Source organism: Gadus morhua, chromosome 23 (genome assembly GCF_902167405.1).
Source record: "Gadus morhua chromosome 23, gadMor3.0, whole genome shotgun sequence".
In the NCBI taxonomy this organism is placed as follows: Eukaryota; Metazoa; Chordata; class Actinopteri; order Gadiformes; family Gadidae; genus Gadus; species Gadus morhua.
In genome coordinates, this window is record NC_044070.1 from 19,173,897 (window position 1) to 19,188,644 (window position 14,748).

The window sequence follows — 14,748 nt, forward strand, 5'->3', positions numbered from 1 at the left end:
GGGGGGTAGCAGCGAGCTGGTGTTTGCCCCGCCATCCAGTGTGTTTGTAAGCTGCCGTGCCTGGAAATGATTAGGCCTAAGAGGGCAATTAGTGTGAGCATCGCGGTGCTAAATATAGTCCCTGCTCCCAGCTCGTATCCACGCACCCGCTTGGTTTCTGCCGCGTGTTTTCTTTGCCGTGTGGCCGGTGTGAACCCCTCTCCTCTCCCTGGCTTCAGGCCAGGGGGTGTTGACACAGTTCGCAGGTCAGGGCCTCCCCAGGGCGCATCAGACGGAGACGGGGCGATGGCGGACGAAAGGATAAACATGCTAATGGGTAAATGGACTGCGTTTATTTAGCGCTTTTCTAACCACTCGAAGCGCTTTACGATATTGCCGAACACATTCACCCATTCACACACACACACACACACACATGGCGGTGTCAGCCATGCAAGGCGACAGCTAGCTCGTTGGGAGCAGTTAGGGTGAGGCGTCTCGCTCAGGGACACCTTGACACTCCGGAGGACGAGCCGGGAATTGAACTAGCAACCTTCCGGTTACCAGCCAACCCGCCCTACCTTCTGACCTGTATGCCGCCCAAATAGAACGACACACACGCCTGGGTTAAGCCGTGTGTTGTGTACGCCCGGGAGACCTTAACTCTCCCACCAGGTCTAGGGTCACAACTGTACCCCCATCCCTACAACGGCATCACTCAGTGATACACAGAGTCAGAGCAGGGAGCATGAGAACAGGAGGAGGCTGTGAACAGTTTCGCAACCAAATGGCCAAACGCCACCTTAAAAGAAAAACGGCCGTTTCACACAAAACAAGGTTGGGAAAACATGTTTCCCCATTAGTCCGGTGCTGGGGAATGCAGCGAGTGAAGAATGTCGCCCTCTCAACAATCGCACCTCCTCCGGCTCTCCCTCTCACTCCCTTTCTCTCCCTTTTTTCCGAAACCCACGTTGTAAAAAGAAAAATGGAAAGATGTTATCCTTTTAAAAAAGCAGGAGTGTTTCGCCCACACGCTCACCTGGGACAGGCGCTTGGACGGTACGGGGCGAGCAAGAAGGTTATGGGAGCCTGGGAATGTTTAACATCAAGAAGGTAATCAGTGCGCAGGCCCGGCGCTGGGAATTGGACAGGAAATGTGGAGAGTAACCCCTTCCTGTCAGAGAGCAGGAGAGGAGGAAGTGAGTCAGGCGCGGTGACTTCAGCCCTGCAGTACATGAAAAAGAACACCTTGTTTTTGGCATGTGTGCAGGTAGGGAGGCGAGGGGAGGGAGTTTCACACGGTGCTCAGCGAGCCAGGGGAAGGGGGGGGGGGGGAGAGAGAGCAGAGTTGTTACAGATGGCGAGCAACGCAGAGCAGACCTCGACCTACATCGCTGATAGCTCTTGCTCACACAGGTGATGTATGCAGAGCGGGGCTTAGCGGCTTCAGCGGGGGGCCGGATAGAGGGGGTGGAAGAGGGGGGTTTGGGGTACGAGAGCGTGCTGATAACTACATGCTGAGGTGAGTCCTGAGTGGGGGGGGGGGAGGTAGCTGGGAGGAGACACAGGGGGGCAAGCCATTGGTACGCATTCTTGGGACGTCGCACACACTCACACACACATTTCAAACCAGAGAAACAGTTGAAAGGTTTGTGTGTGTCTGTGTGTTATGTCTCTCTCTCTCACACACACACACACACACACACACACACACACACACACACACACACACACACACACACACACACACACACACACACACACACACACACACACACACACACACACACACACACACAATTGACATTGACAACCATAAGCATAGGAGATGTTTTTGACTTGTCCAAAAAAGCCTAAGGTATTTGAACCAAAACGTATCCTGGTCACTAGAACCATCATTAAACAACATGGGGGGTCCCGGGTCCCCCTAAAAAAAAACATTAGGCTTGAGGGCCACTTTAACCTTTAAGGCTGACCTTAAGGGAGTGTACATGAGGCCACCATGTTTATATGATCAAAACACATAAAGTGGGTGACCTTGCCCAAGAGAGAGAAAAAATCGAAAGACATAGCACTAAAATGTATACAAAGTATTCCGGTTTTAAAAAGGCCAACACTTTTTTTGGTAATGCAATCTGAGTAAAGCCCTTTTAATAACGTTCACCTCATTTTTGATACATCCATTGGTTTGTTAAATACTAATTGGAAGGAAATGTGCATACAATATCACATGGTAAACTGTATTCAAAAACGTTTGAACGAAAAACGACACACTTAAACTTCCACTAACTCTATAACTAAATGTTTGGTTTGCCTGACCGACACAATGTCCCCCAAATATATTCAAAAGGAAAAATTCTCCAGAAGCTCTCCAAAAAAGAGAGTGTTTTTTCCGTAGCTCTTTCAGTCTGTTTTAAAAAGGAATATGTAAAACCATTAGGTCAGGATTCCAGAACTAGATAGAGCTCAAGACAGAAAGTGGTTTCTCAGAATAACTACGAACAATCAGTATATTATCTGTGAAATACTGCGTTCGACATGGATGCGTTTCATTGCAGAGATACGTAGCTATGGACTTACTTAACGCACTTCATCATAAAATGTTTGCTAGTCATACATCCATCCAATGAGCAACATTCAACAGCGTCATGGCTTGGCTCAGCGGACAGGGACTCAGTTGAGGGATGGTAGCGTGTCCTTCGAGCACCCTTGTTTACCGAGGTACATCTGCTGAAACAGAAGTATGCACTGCAGAAGTGTAACCCGCGGACCATCTGATGCTGCGCCAGGGTTCTTTAAGGCCCAATCCCATTTCTACCCCTTACCCCTTCCCCCTTCCCCCTTCAAAACAAGGGGGAGGGGTAAGGGGAAGGGGTAGAAATGGGATTGGGCCCACCTCTGCATTGACCGTACCTTTCCAAAGGATGTCCCTTGCGTCGCACACAAAAGGGATACAACAGAGGAAGCTGAGCAGTTGAATGCATAGTGCATCCTCCTCAATGCACACCAGCAGAAATCGAAGGGATTTCCTGAGGATGAGCCCTATGCTTAGATTCCACTCCCATACCGTCATCTCATTAATGTCGTTAATGAGCTGGACTTCACAGGCAGAAGGCCTTCGCGTCAGGCCTTGTCAGGAAGCCCAATGTCCTATATTCTCGCATTTGTTAAAAAAGACACGGTTGCTTGTGTCACAGATTTGCAAGTCGTACTTTGCTGAAGGTGGGCTTTTTTTTTTTCCTGCCCCTCTTTTACTGAAATGTCAGCAAACCCTAAGAGCGCTGGCTCTCTAATTCCACTGACACGGGAAAGCGGAGGAGATCATCCTCCCGTCTCTCCGCAGTCCACCAGAGACTTGCATTACAGGGACACATTCCACACATTTATGTTTATGGTTTTCCGATGAGAGATAGGACGGCCGCGCGGAGAGGCAACATCCTGCTCGCTCTCCTGACCGTGTGATAAATCTGGGGTCCGGGCCGGCAGCTTCGCTTCGACTCGGGGGGGGGGGGGGGGGGGGGGATCGATGGAGCATTTAGCTAATCAAAGGGAAAGGGAAAGCGGGGCCATCAGCCGGGGCCGCGAGACACAGGCGTGATAAACGCCGTTTCTCAGCTGGCAGACGAAAATATCAATGGTTCCTTTTTTTTTGTCTTCCATCCAGCGCCGTGACACTGCCATTAGCGATAAAAAAAAAAGGGTTGACGTTCACACGCTTCCACTAACCCCCCGGGAGGGTCAGCACCGAGACGACGCCAGGGCCGCCGTGGGCGAGGAGGCTGGACGTGGGGAACCAGGGTGGTGTTTGGGACGAGCGCTGGTGTAGAACCAGCAACAGCCCGGCGGAAAAAAGTAACGGTGAGGTCCAGCTGAGGCAGCTGTTTGCTATTACCCCCATGTAGCCCCCACTCCCCCTGGCAGGAAATAAGCAATCATTTAGCACTGACAGGTACATGCTGAACCTCACTATTGCTGCTCTGAAACCAACCTAAATAATGGATTACAGCAGTTTAGTATTAGCCCTAAGCCGCACAAGTATCCGTGCCAAGGTTCGGCAGTTTTATAAGTCTCTGGATGCGAGGGCATATTTTTCCCAATCGGACGAACAAAGATTAAGTAATACCGGTTCCAGTGCGTGCTGACGTTTTATTGTTGCAAAAGAGATATTACCTATTATTCCAGCCCGAGGCTGAAGCAGAGAATCCCAGCCAGCGCTTGTGTTATTAAACAGGCTAACCTTGCATCATCAGCACACACACACACACAAACACAAACGCACGCACACTAAAATATACATCTTTTAAATCCCTCTTTAATTTGCGAAGTGGTTCTCAGAGTGAGAGCCACTGCAATCAAGGAGTCTGCGGAGGAGGTGGTCGATTTCTCAGGCCACAGGAATACCTGACTCGACGGAGACGCAGGTCTCTGGTATTTGGTGGGGAGGGGGGGGCGTTGTGTGTGGACACACTCAAGAGCCGAAATATTGACTTGAAATACTGGATAAACAATGGGCCGGGTCTATCAACCAACCAGCAGCACAGCAGGAGCTGCTGCCCAGAGTCTGTCTGCATTAAAGATTAAGAACGCTTCATAAGAGCGGGAACCCTTACAAAACAGGGCCCAAACACTAACACACAATACCTTTCTAAAATAGATTAGAGTAAATCATCTATATACTGAACATAAAATACTTGAAAGAGCACGAACCCTTACAAAAAGAGCCGACACACTAACAAACAATAACTTTCTAAAATACGTTACAGTATATCATCTATATATGAACATAAAATACTCAATGAAAGAGCGACTCTTACAAACTGGGCTGTAACACTAACACACAATGGCTATTAAAAACGGATGATAAATCATCTATATATGGAAATAAAAGACTCAATGGAAGCCATAACAAAAACCATACAGTTCATAACTCTGTCGTTTTTACCTCCAGGGGTCTCACCCGGAGAGATTGGCCTACTTCTGCACTCCTCACTCCTCGGGGCAAACAAAAAAACCCAAAGACGACCCCGGCTCGGAGATATCACAAACCAACCGTGATTCGCTTGACAACCACATTATTAATCAAACATTTCCATTGCAAATTGAAGCGATGCGGCGGCAGCAGCAGCAGCGTCGTCGGTGAGGAACGCTGCAGGCGCAGAGCGGAGTGGAACGAGCACGCACAACCCTCATGGGCTCCGCGATGGGCCCTATACGTTGGCTCTGCGACGGGCCCTATACGTTGGCTCCACGACAGGCCCTATACGTTGGCTCCGCGATGGGCCCTATACATTGGCTCCATGACAGGCCCTATACGTTGTATCCGCGATGGGCCCTATACGTTGGCTCCGCGACGGGCCCTATACGTTGGCTCCGCGACGGGCCCTAGACGTTGGCTCCACGACGGGCCCTAGACGTTGGCTCCGCGACGGGCCCTTTACGTTGGCTCCACGACGGGCCCTATACGTTGGCTCTGTGAAGGGCGCGCTAGCCTGAGGGCCTCGGCCTCTCCTCCCCGACCAAACCGAGGCAGACGTCTCATTACAGCTGAACCAATGGGGAGTCAGCCTCCCTCGGAGGCTGACTCCCCATTGGTTTAGCTGTAATGAGACGTCCCGCGATAATGGTTTGGCCCGCTCTCGTCCAGGCCCGCCCCTAGCGGCGACACATGGCCTAGCCTAGCCCGGCCCCCCCCCCCCTCGCCTGGCCCTCTCCGAGCGCTTACAAAACAAGAGGGCTGCGACGCATCAGCCTTCAAAGTGGGGGGAGCCAGGGCTGTTGTTCCACAAGGCAGGGGGGGGGGGGGGCCCAGTGAGACGATGCAGCACTGTGCTGCTGCGTTCAGACACATTGCAGCCCGCCCTCCCTTACATAGATCAGGGGGCTGCTGGAGTATCCCCGGGTTTCGGGGCTGAGATTTAAGGGTTCCGCGCGGCCTCCCATTAATCAGGGCCCTAAAAGCCCGGGGCCGCGGCAGGTACTGCGGCGTCATGACTTGGCTCCGCCTGCTGGCTGCACCGGCGTCTCCCATCCCTCAGAAGAACCCCGTCAGGACAGAGGCCGTCCCCCACAGCGCGCCCGGCCCCCCGCTCCGCATCAGTCACTTTTATGAGGGGAGGCGGTTCGCGGGCCTTAACAAGACGTTATACTCGACGAGGGAGCCGCCATTACATAACCATAAAACGATGAGAGCTGCAAATCACTGGCCGGCTGGCGACCAATGACAGGCGGCGGGCCTGGTTGTGCGTCCCCACTGCCATGCCCACCACCACCACAACAACAACAACAACAACAACAACAACAACGCGCTCCATCTCCCGCCTTATAGACACATACATCATAAAGCCTTGTTTGGCAATGAGTGTAAAATTAAAAGAGGTCCCGAGAAGTTTCCGAATAACATAACCTGTCCGCCTACTCTTAAAGGAGACCTCCGACGAGAGAGAGAGAGAGAGAGAGAGAGAGAGAGAGAGAGAGAGAGAGAGAGAGAGAGAGAGAGAGAGAGAGAGAGAGAGAGAGAGAGAGAGAGAGAGAGAGAGAGAGAGAGAGAGAGAGAGAGAGAGAGAGAGAGAGAGAGAGAGAGAGAGAGAGAGAGAGAGAGAGAGAGATGAAGCCCCGCCAGCCTGGCCGCCCGCAGCCCCTCCGGGCCTCGTTCGGGGGGAGCCTGTGGCTGGCCTGGAGCCCCTCCACCAGAGCTTATTCCTGGGTCTGTGGTCGGAGTGCAGCGTTCCACGGCTGCCTTACTGCACACCGGAGTGCGGGCCGGGCAGGCAGGCAGGCGGGCACCGCGGTGCCTGACGAGGAGCTCTGCTCTGGGGGAAGGACTGAGTAATGGCAGGGTAACGCTATCCAGGGCCGGGAGGGAGCCGGAGCAAACCTGACGCCTAAATCATAGCTGTGGTATAAAGCAGGACAGAGGGAGGGGGCCGGGAGGGCCGGTGGAGGGAGGGAGGGAGGGAGGGAGCTCCGCACGTCTCAGGGTACGGCGGAGGAACCGAGGGGAAAATGAGAGGCGAGTGGGCGAGAAGAAGGAGCGGGCATTAGGCTGAGTTGTTTGGGAAAGGTCCAAATGACAGAGGGCGAAAGTGAGCGGCCGTCTCGCTGCCGGGCTGCGCGTGCCGCGCCCACGGCTGCGGTGGGAGGCGCCTCGGAGGAATGACAAGGCGTGGGCTCCGGTTTCAGATTCACGAGCCTGACTCAGACGGCACAAACAAGGCCCCGGAGTGAGCCAGACTTTCCAGAACGCCCGCGACAGGGAGATTTATGTGCCCTGCCTCGCACAAACCCTTCCCTACCTCACCAGGTACGGCGTTTCTGTCCTTGTTTTGAGGGGCTTGGTTGAGGTGCTATAGTCAGGTAGATGGAACGAGGATGTGTGCAAAGAGACAGCACCATCAGACAGTCTCCATCAAAAGGTGGCTCCCAGTGCTTCAGGAGATGATAGGGCCTTAACCTGTAGTCGGACTGGGTGTCTGCACACACAGGTGTGAAAACAATACAGTAAAAAGGCACACGCTGGGGGAGAGGCCGACAAAACACTTTTAGACACATGTAATGCATCCAAGGGCTATGCCAGGGCCTAAAAAGGGGCTAGACTGATATAATTATACGCCTTGGATCCTGTAGTCTAACAGAGCACTGACGGTCATTAGCGTCCACGTGTCATTTTCATTAAGGTTTCTTGGAAACGGGCAATGGGGACAGACCAAGAGATTTACCATGGAAACGTTTTACTCAAGACTATTACTGAACCACATCCCTTTCCATCCACAATATGGTCCCCATTCATTATTCAGTCTTCAGATGCACTTCTCTTGTTCTTGTCCTCCTAAAAGACGTCCTTTTTTTTTTTGCCCTACCCAACGGACTGAATATGTCAGGCACTTAGGATTCAGGTACAACTTGAAAAAAGAAAGTCTTCTAAGGTAAAGCGACAACTGCTCCATGCCGGCATGCTAAAGCTGAAGCTACGCTAAAGTACTTCAACTCTGCGGCAGACTTCCACTTTGAATATGAATGTTTAGTATAGTGCAGTAATACGTTTGTAGTAATAAAGGTGTGTAGTCAGTCAAAAGGGCCTGCATACTAATGGCTCTCAGTGGAGAGTTGTGTTGTGTTCCAATAAGAACACAACACTGAACTAGGGGTGCCATTGTGTTCAAACCCCTCTCACCGGGTAAGTAGGCCACCGTTCTGCTGGGAAAACATAACGCAACCTCAACCACCGTGCGCTTGATGTCATGCTAAACCAGGACTCCTGGTGAACTAGATGGCAGTAACCTGGTGAACTAGATGATAGTAACCAGGTGAACTAGATGGTAATAACCAGGTGAGATAGCTGGTAATAACCAGGTGAACTAGCTGGTAATAACCATGTGAACTAGATGGTAGTAAACGGCACTCCTGGTGAACTAGATGGTAGTAGCCAGGACCCAGTGGTGCTTATCATGTAGATCACCTTCATCTGTAGCAGACCCCCTTTGCTTCCAGCACATCTCTTCAAACGGTAGTCTCTCTGCCAGTAAGCTGTACTAACCCCAGCCCCCCACCCCCCCAGTGAATGATATGACGACATGATCTGGGTTATGGTAAGCAGGAAATGTTGAGAAAGCAGTGGAGTTTCCCTTTCCCCCCCCCCCCCCCCCCCCCCCCCCCCCCCCAAACCTCGCTCGGCAGCCACATGTGAAACCAGGGCCGTAACACCTCGGCAGCCAAGGTAAACGCCGGCGTCGTTCAAACGGCTCGCGCTGAGCGCACGATGACAGGGAGGCATCAACCACTCAGCGTTAACGTCCAGGGAGCAGGGGGGGGCGGCGTCAGCTGGCCTCGCTGGCCGCTGGAGCACCTCAGCGGACCGTGTGTGCACATCGACCTTGAGGGCATTTAGCAGACGCTTTTATCCAAAGCGACTCACAATAAGTACATTTGTCAGAAGAAGGAGAAACAATATTTTGCTGTCGGTACAGTGTAAGGATGTTCATAGAAATAAGTGCCAAGCATTGACAATCGCTAGGTTAACTCCTGCCCTCGTATACAACAAAGTGAGCCAGAGTAAGATGCTACATATGCTTAGTACGATTTTTAAGTGCAACATACAACATACCCCAGCCTATCGCGTGGAACGTTTGAGAGGGCCCGCAGTGAGTGGTGCGGGTGAAGAATCCTTCCTTCAGATGAATCATACGCTACTCTTGCCAGTCATCCCACAGCAATGACGCTCTTTTCATTTCCAAATGCTGTAGTATTGTTTTCGTTTAAAAGCAGGGGTTTCTCCCTTTGACTGTACATTATATTTAACATCACAATGAGCACCTGGGTGTCATTAACCTCGTGGCTCTCGAACCTTTCGGTCAGGCCCCTCTTTCGTCCCTATATCAACAAACAACACAGGCATTAACTCCCTTCAAAGGAAACGAATCAAAGCTTGGCTCTGCAAAGTGATCAATTTTAAGAAATTGCCTGTTTGTCATTTCCTCAAAAGCTATAAAAGACCCTCCTTCTTGCTGTCAGTTGCCATGCCAACTTGTCAAGCAAAGTGTTTTCTTCATATTTGTTTTCTACAGGATATATAGTCGCCATATATATTCATATATGCGTGAGGTTTGTGCGCGGACAGTTCCCGGACAGCCGTGAGGTTTACGGTCCCAGTTTCGCCCTCACATTGTGGACACAAGAGTTCACCCACGCTTCTCGCTGAGCTTCAACATTTCAGAGTGTGACACGCGTCAAACCGACCCGTGAAGCGGGTGTGTGAGGGCACAGGGTTCAGAGGGCACCATGCCTGGGGCCCGCTAGGGGCACGGGGCCACAGCATAGGGCCACTAAAGGGCTCAGGGGGCCCTGAACCAGGATCCAAACCCTTCACAAGTCACGTTATAAAAAATGCTGGATTTAGCACAAGCTGGTGTTAACCTAATTTTTTTTATAAAATTATCCCATTTTGTCTCACGTTAACATTCAGGGCATTTAGCAGACGCTTCCATCCAAAGCGACTTACAATAAGTACATTTGTCAGAAGAACGAGAAACCACAATATTTCACTGTCTGTACAGTAAGGATGTTTATAGAACCAAGTGCTAAACAATCTAACATAGCAATACTAACAAAGAAAGCTAGGATAAGATGCTACACAACTTGAAGTCCTATTTCTAAGTGCAGGGACGTGCAACATACAATAAGTGCTTACATTAAACCGAAAGGGGTCACACCGTCTTTTTGAAAAGGCCTTTGGGTTGATTCAGTATAGTAACCAGCTAACTTGCTGGCGCCAACAGCTGTTAGCTCTCGAGTTGGCGAACAGAACATTAATTCACGGGAACTCCGACTGTATTGATTGCTTAAGGGAGAAATTGATGACTAGATACAATTCAGTCTAAATGAAGGTCTCAATTAGGGTTTGGCAGCACCAGCACTTCTATGCCTATCATCTCACCGGCCGGAACAGCTGCATGAATGAGAGGAGTGCTCTGATGTTAACCTCTCCCCTCACTCTTTAACGTGTGCCTCAATACACCACGACTCTGTAAAAGCACAAGCTACTGTTCAGCGACACGTTCTGCAAATCCTCAGAGCTCCTCATCTTTGGACTGGTTATTGGCGTGGCTCTGCCTAGCGTCCCATACAGCATGGCATTTAGTGTCAACGTTCAACGAGTAGGCCCAGCGGAACCGCTGTTATGATCCCGATGGACCCACTGGTCCTGTGTATGTTGATATCAAGACACGGACATGGCGTGAGGCAAGACGGTAAAATACTGGCAGCTCCTGGTGAGGCTAGCCAATGAAAAGCAAAGATTATACTGCTTCCCTAGTGGGTGTGGTCAGCAGCACTTAGAGGAAAGTCAAAGAAAACCAAGAAAGAGAAAAGAGGGGTATGAAACTATTTGGGATAGCAAAACCTGCTCGTCTGGCAAATGTGTATTAAAGTAAACGTAATAGACTGGAAAGGAACGTTTAACTGATTCCGGAACAGCTTACCACAGAGAGAAATGTTTCCAGTTCTGTTATTACGGCTGAGGTTAGGGGGGAATTTTCCTTTGCTTTCTGGTCCTGATCTACATTCACTAATCCCACTCTCCTCCTCTTCTGAACAGCTCTGGAAGCAGACACATGACCACGAGGAAAATCCAAAATGTGGGTCAGGTGACTAGCCCAGTGTACGAGTCATTTGTGAGCGATTACGAGGAACCTATTATGATGATAATAATAAGAGACACAAGCTGAGTATCTATGGTATAAAGGCTGCGACGAATTTCTAATTATAAGTATGTTGTATCCTTTAAATACGTCCATGGAACAGATGGCCAATGTGAATAATAGATACATGTGGGCCGCTGAAGAGGTAAAACTTTTCCTTGCTCTCATCGAAGAAAAAAGCCTTGCAGCTATTTAAGATGGAAAACGCAATTCAACTATATATCAGGACCTACGAGAGGATTTTATCAAAAGGATACGACAAGCACTGGAATGTGTGTACATTTTCCGCTCCAACCACTTGATGGAAAGGCACCTAATTCAAATTTATTTTTTGCGAACTTTCTAAAGATTCGCTTCACCTTTTAGATGGAAACGCGACTAATGAAAATACATATGGGTTCCAAAACCCCTCATAACGTTCAAATACTCCTACCCTGACACTGTAAAACATAACGCTTAATAATGGGAAATAACTGTGTGGAAAACTGACTGTATCCGTAGTCTACTGCGATCATAACGATTTAGATGTTTTCCCTGTATTTATGTCATACATTTCTTCCTTGCTAATTCAAGAGTTTTTTCTTGCTCTGTGGGGGGCCTAGGGTTATGGGGGGTTCATAAATAAATGGCCTGATGATAAGCCATTTGAGACTGTACCTGTGATTAAGGGCTATACAAATAAAGTTGAATTTAATTAAATAACCTTGCCTCAACTCATGATAAAAGTTTACTGCGTTACTTCTAAAAGTTGAAATTCCCTTCTTCTTATATTGTTCAGCAGCTTAACAACATTAGAAAAAGATAGGTACTAATTGATAGTCCTCATCAGTCACACTGTTGTCCTCCTGGGGTGCGGGAGGGGGGGCGGAGAGAGTTCTGGGGATTGACGTCATCTCCTGGTGAGTGACGTCATCCGCCGTAGCTGCAGAGCCTAGCTTGGCCCGCTGCTCTCCATCATAACCAGGTGACACCGGTCATCCTGCACACCTGAGCACCTCTCCGAGGAGGGGGACTGCTAAATGCACGTTTAGAGTCGGGCATAAACGCACATTGGTTCATTAACACGAGTCAGCTGAGTTGAACCAGGGAACCCTGGTGGGGGAGCTACCGTGATAACGTCTCTGAGGAGCCGAGGTTTTGCTCTGGTTTTGGGGGTTTAGGACGTCGTGTCGACCGCGGTTCCGCCTGTTTCTGAACGCTACTCACCCGAGTCCCCGGGAGACCGGAGGGTTCGTCTTCACTCCGCTCCGGAGGTCATAATCAGAGGAGATATCTTGCAAAACGGCTGATCTTCATAACTGTTTTCCTCCAGCCATTTTGAGCGCAACCTCCAGCTGCGGTCACTGAGGGGAGACGGAACACGAAACCGCTTCTACTGCTCGCATGAGCGGTGAAAAACACGGGAATGTTCAGTATAACAGTGACATTCTATTCGTTTTTATTTTGGCTACGAAACGCTGAATGGGTCTGAGTGGTTGTTAAACACGTTCTCTGCGGACAGTACACGTTGGAACCCCTCCTTGTTATTAATGGTATAGCCCTCTTGGTTTTAGAGCACGCAGCCAATGAGCGTCTGAAAGAGAAAGCACACAATAATAATAGACAGTCTCAACAGTATTTTATAACAAGATAATAATCATAAACTATGTTTATGGGGCTTCCATGCGGGTATATTTGTTGTATCTGCTCCCAAAGAATAAAACATTTGTTTTTAGATAAATCGTTCTAGTAGTAGCAGCATCAGTATGGTAGTAATAGTAGAATGATTGATCCAATGGGACAGTAAAAATAACAATTATAAAAAATATATATGTAATCAGTCGTTTTACTTCTGCAATCTGTGCAATAAACGGTTACTAATACATCAATGCTGGACGCACACACACACACACACACACACACACACACACACACACACACACACACACACACACACACACACACACACACACACACACGGGAGGACGCACACCGTTTTCAGTGTATCACGTCGAACTGTGGGTGCAGTGCTGTTGCTTCTGCCATCTGAGTCACCCGGGGCTAGGAACGTCCTTTTCTGCTAACCAGCGTCACATGCCAGGCTGCAGCCTGTGACAGGTGGCACTTCTGTCTGTAAAGGGCTGCGTGTGTGCGTTTGGGGGGGGGGGGGACAGATGCCAGTGCACATGTGTGTGCATCATATTTACCCAAAGATCAGCATTGTTCATTCTTCTTAGAAATGAGAACATGTTCATGCACATCACATCACGCACGAGCGTAATAAACAGTGCCCAGTCATCTGGAAGGGTCCTATAGCCTAGGTGTAACCACTGAGTCTGTTTCACACTCCAGTTCCTGCAGATCAAGACTCCTGTGTCCCACTGCAGGATCTGAAGGAGGATGAACCTTGTTTCTTCTCTCTCCCATCAGTGCCAGGCTACAGATTAAATCAAATTACCTTTATTATCCCTTAAGGTCTGAAATGTCCACCTAGCCTCTTTAACAACATTGTATCTAACTGTAGTATGTGTTTGCATGTATGTGTGTGTGTGTGTGTGTGTGTGTGTGTGTGTGTGTGTGTGTGTGTGTGTGTGTGTGTGTGTGTATGTGTGTGTGTGTGTGTGTGTGTGTGTGTGTGTGTGTGTGTGTATGTAGTATATATATATATATATATATATATATATATATATATAAAGGTGCATCAATGGTTTTGTATTGCACAGAGGAAAAAGTCATCCTTTTCTTTTTTTTTACCAATCAATACAAAGATCTTTAACTCAGGGGCTGAAATAGAATTAAGAATTGCTTTAGGATAATGACAGTATTGATCAGTGCTCACTAAAGCGTTGCGAGGGACGGCAGGTTAATTCCCATCTCTAACGGTGTACCAGAGGAGCTTCTGAAGTAGTCTGGACTGTGAAGGTTAATCTGTCCATCAGATCAACTCCAAAAGCGCTCAGCCCGCACTGCACAGCCACTGAGAGACGTGGCGTTTAGGCCAATTCTCTCTGTGCCAAACGAAGAACTATCATATTTGTTGTGAAATCCTTAACTTTGGGTGTGAATGATGTACAGGAAGAGATGTAGACATCACTTCCTTTTGCGTGCTCATGTATGGCATATCTAGACTCGTGGATAGTTGATAGATATTATATATACTCATATCTGTCCACAGAGCACGGATACTTGATACTTGATATCATGAAATGGATAAATTGTTAATTTATCTGACGGAAAAAAATAATGGTCGAATGTTGTTCATTTTAGTTCAAATGACACAAACATGAAATGAATGTAGGTTTGTGTACACTTCACCTGGCTGGTGTGTTTATTGTACATGCTGTAACACTGCCCACACAAAAAGGCCCTACCACCTAGCTCATTATCGGAGATGCTGAGGTGTTTTGATGTTTATAAAACATAATGCCCCCAGATGAAATATTCATTTTCAGTGAGCTTAATTATGTATGTATCCACTGTCAACCTGAAAGCTCCCTGCTACTCTGAGCAATGTTCTGGCCATACCTTTTTGCCACTGGCACAGAATAAATTACCTTGTAGTTACCGGGCTTTGATTCATAAGCAGCCTTATGGAAAT

The 14,748-nt window shown here is 48.9% G+C and overlaps 1 protein-coding gene across 1 annotated transcript in view; it reads right to left on the reverse strand.

Moving 5' to 3' along the window:
• The window catches only part of znf438 (zinc finger protein 438), a 35,625-nt gene extending 22,856 nt beyond the window's left edge, over nucleotides 1–12,769 (reverse strand). Inside the window, exon 1 of the mRNA XM_030349728.1 lies at nucleotides 12,378–12,769. The gene's annotated coding sequence lies outside the window, so the exon portion shown is untranslated. The remainder of the gene's footprint in view (nucleotides 1–12,377) is intronic.
• Between the last annotated feature and the right edge of the window lie 1,979 nt (nucleotides 12,770–14,748).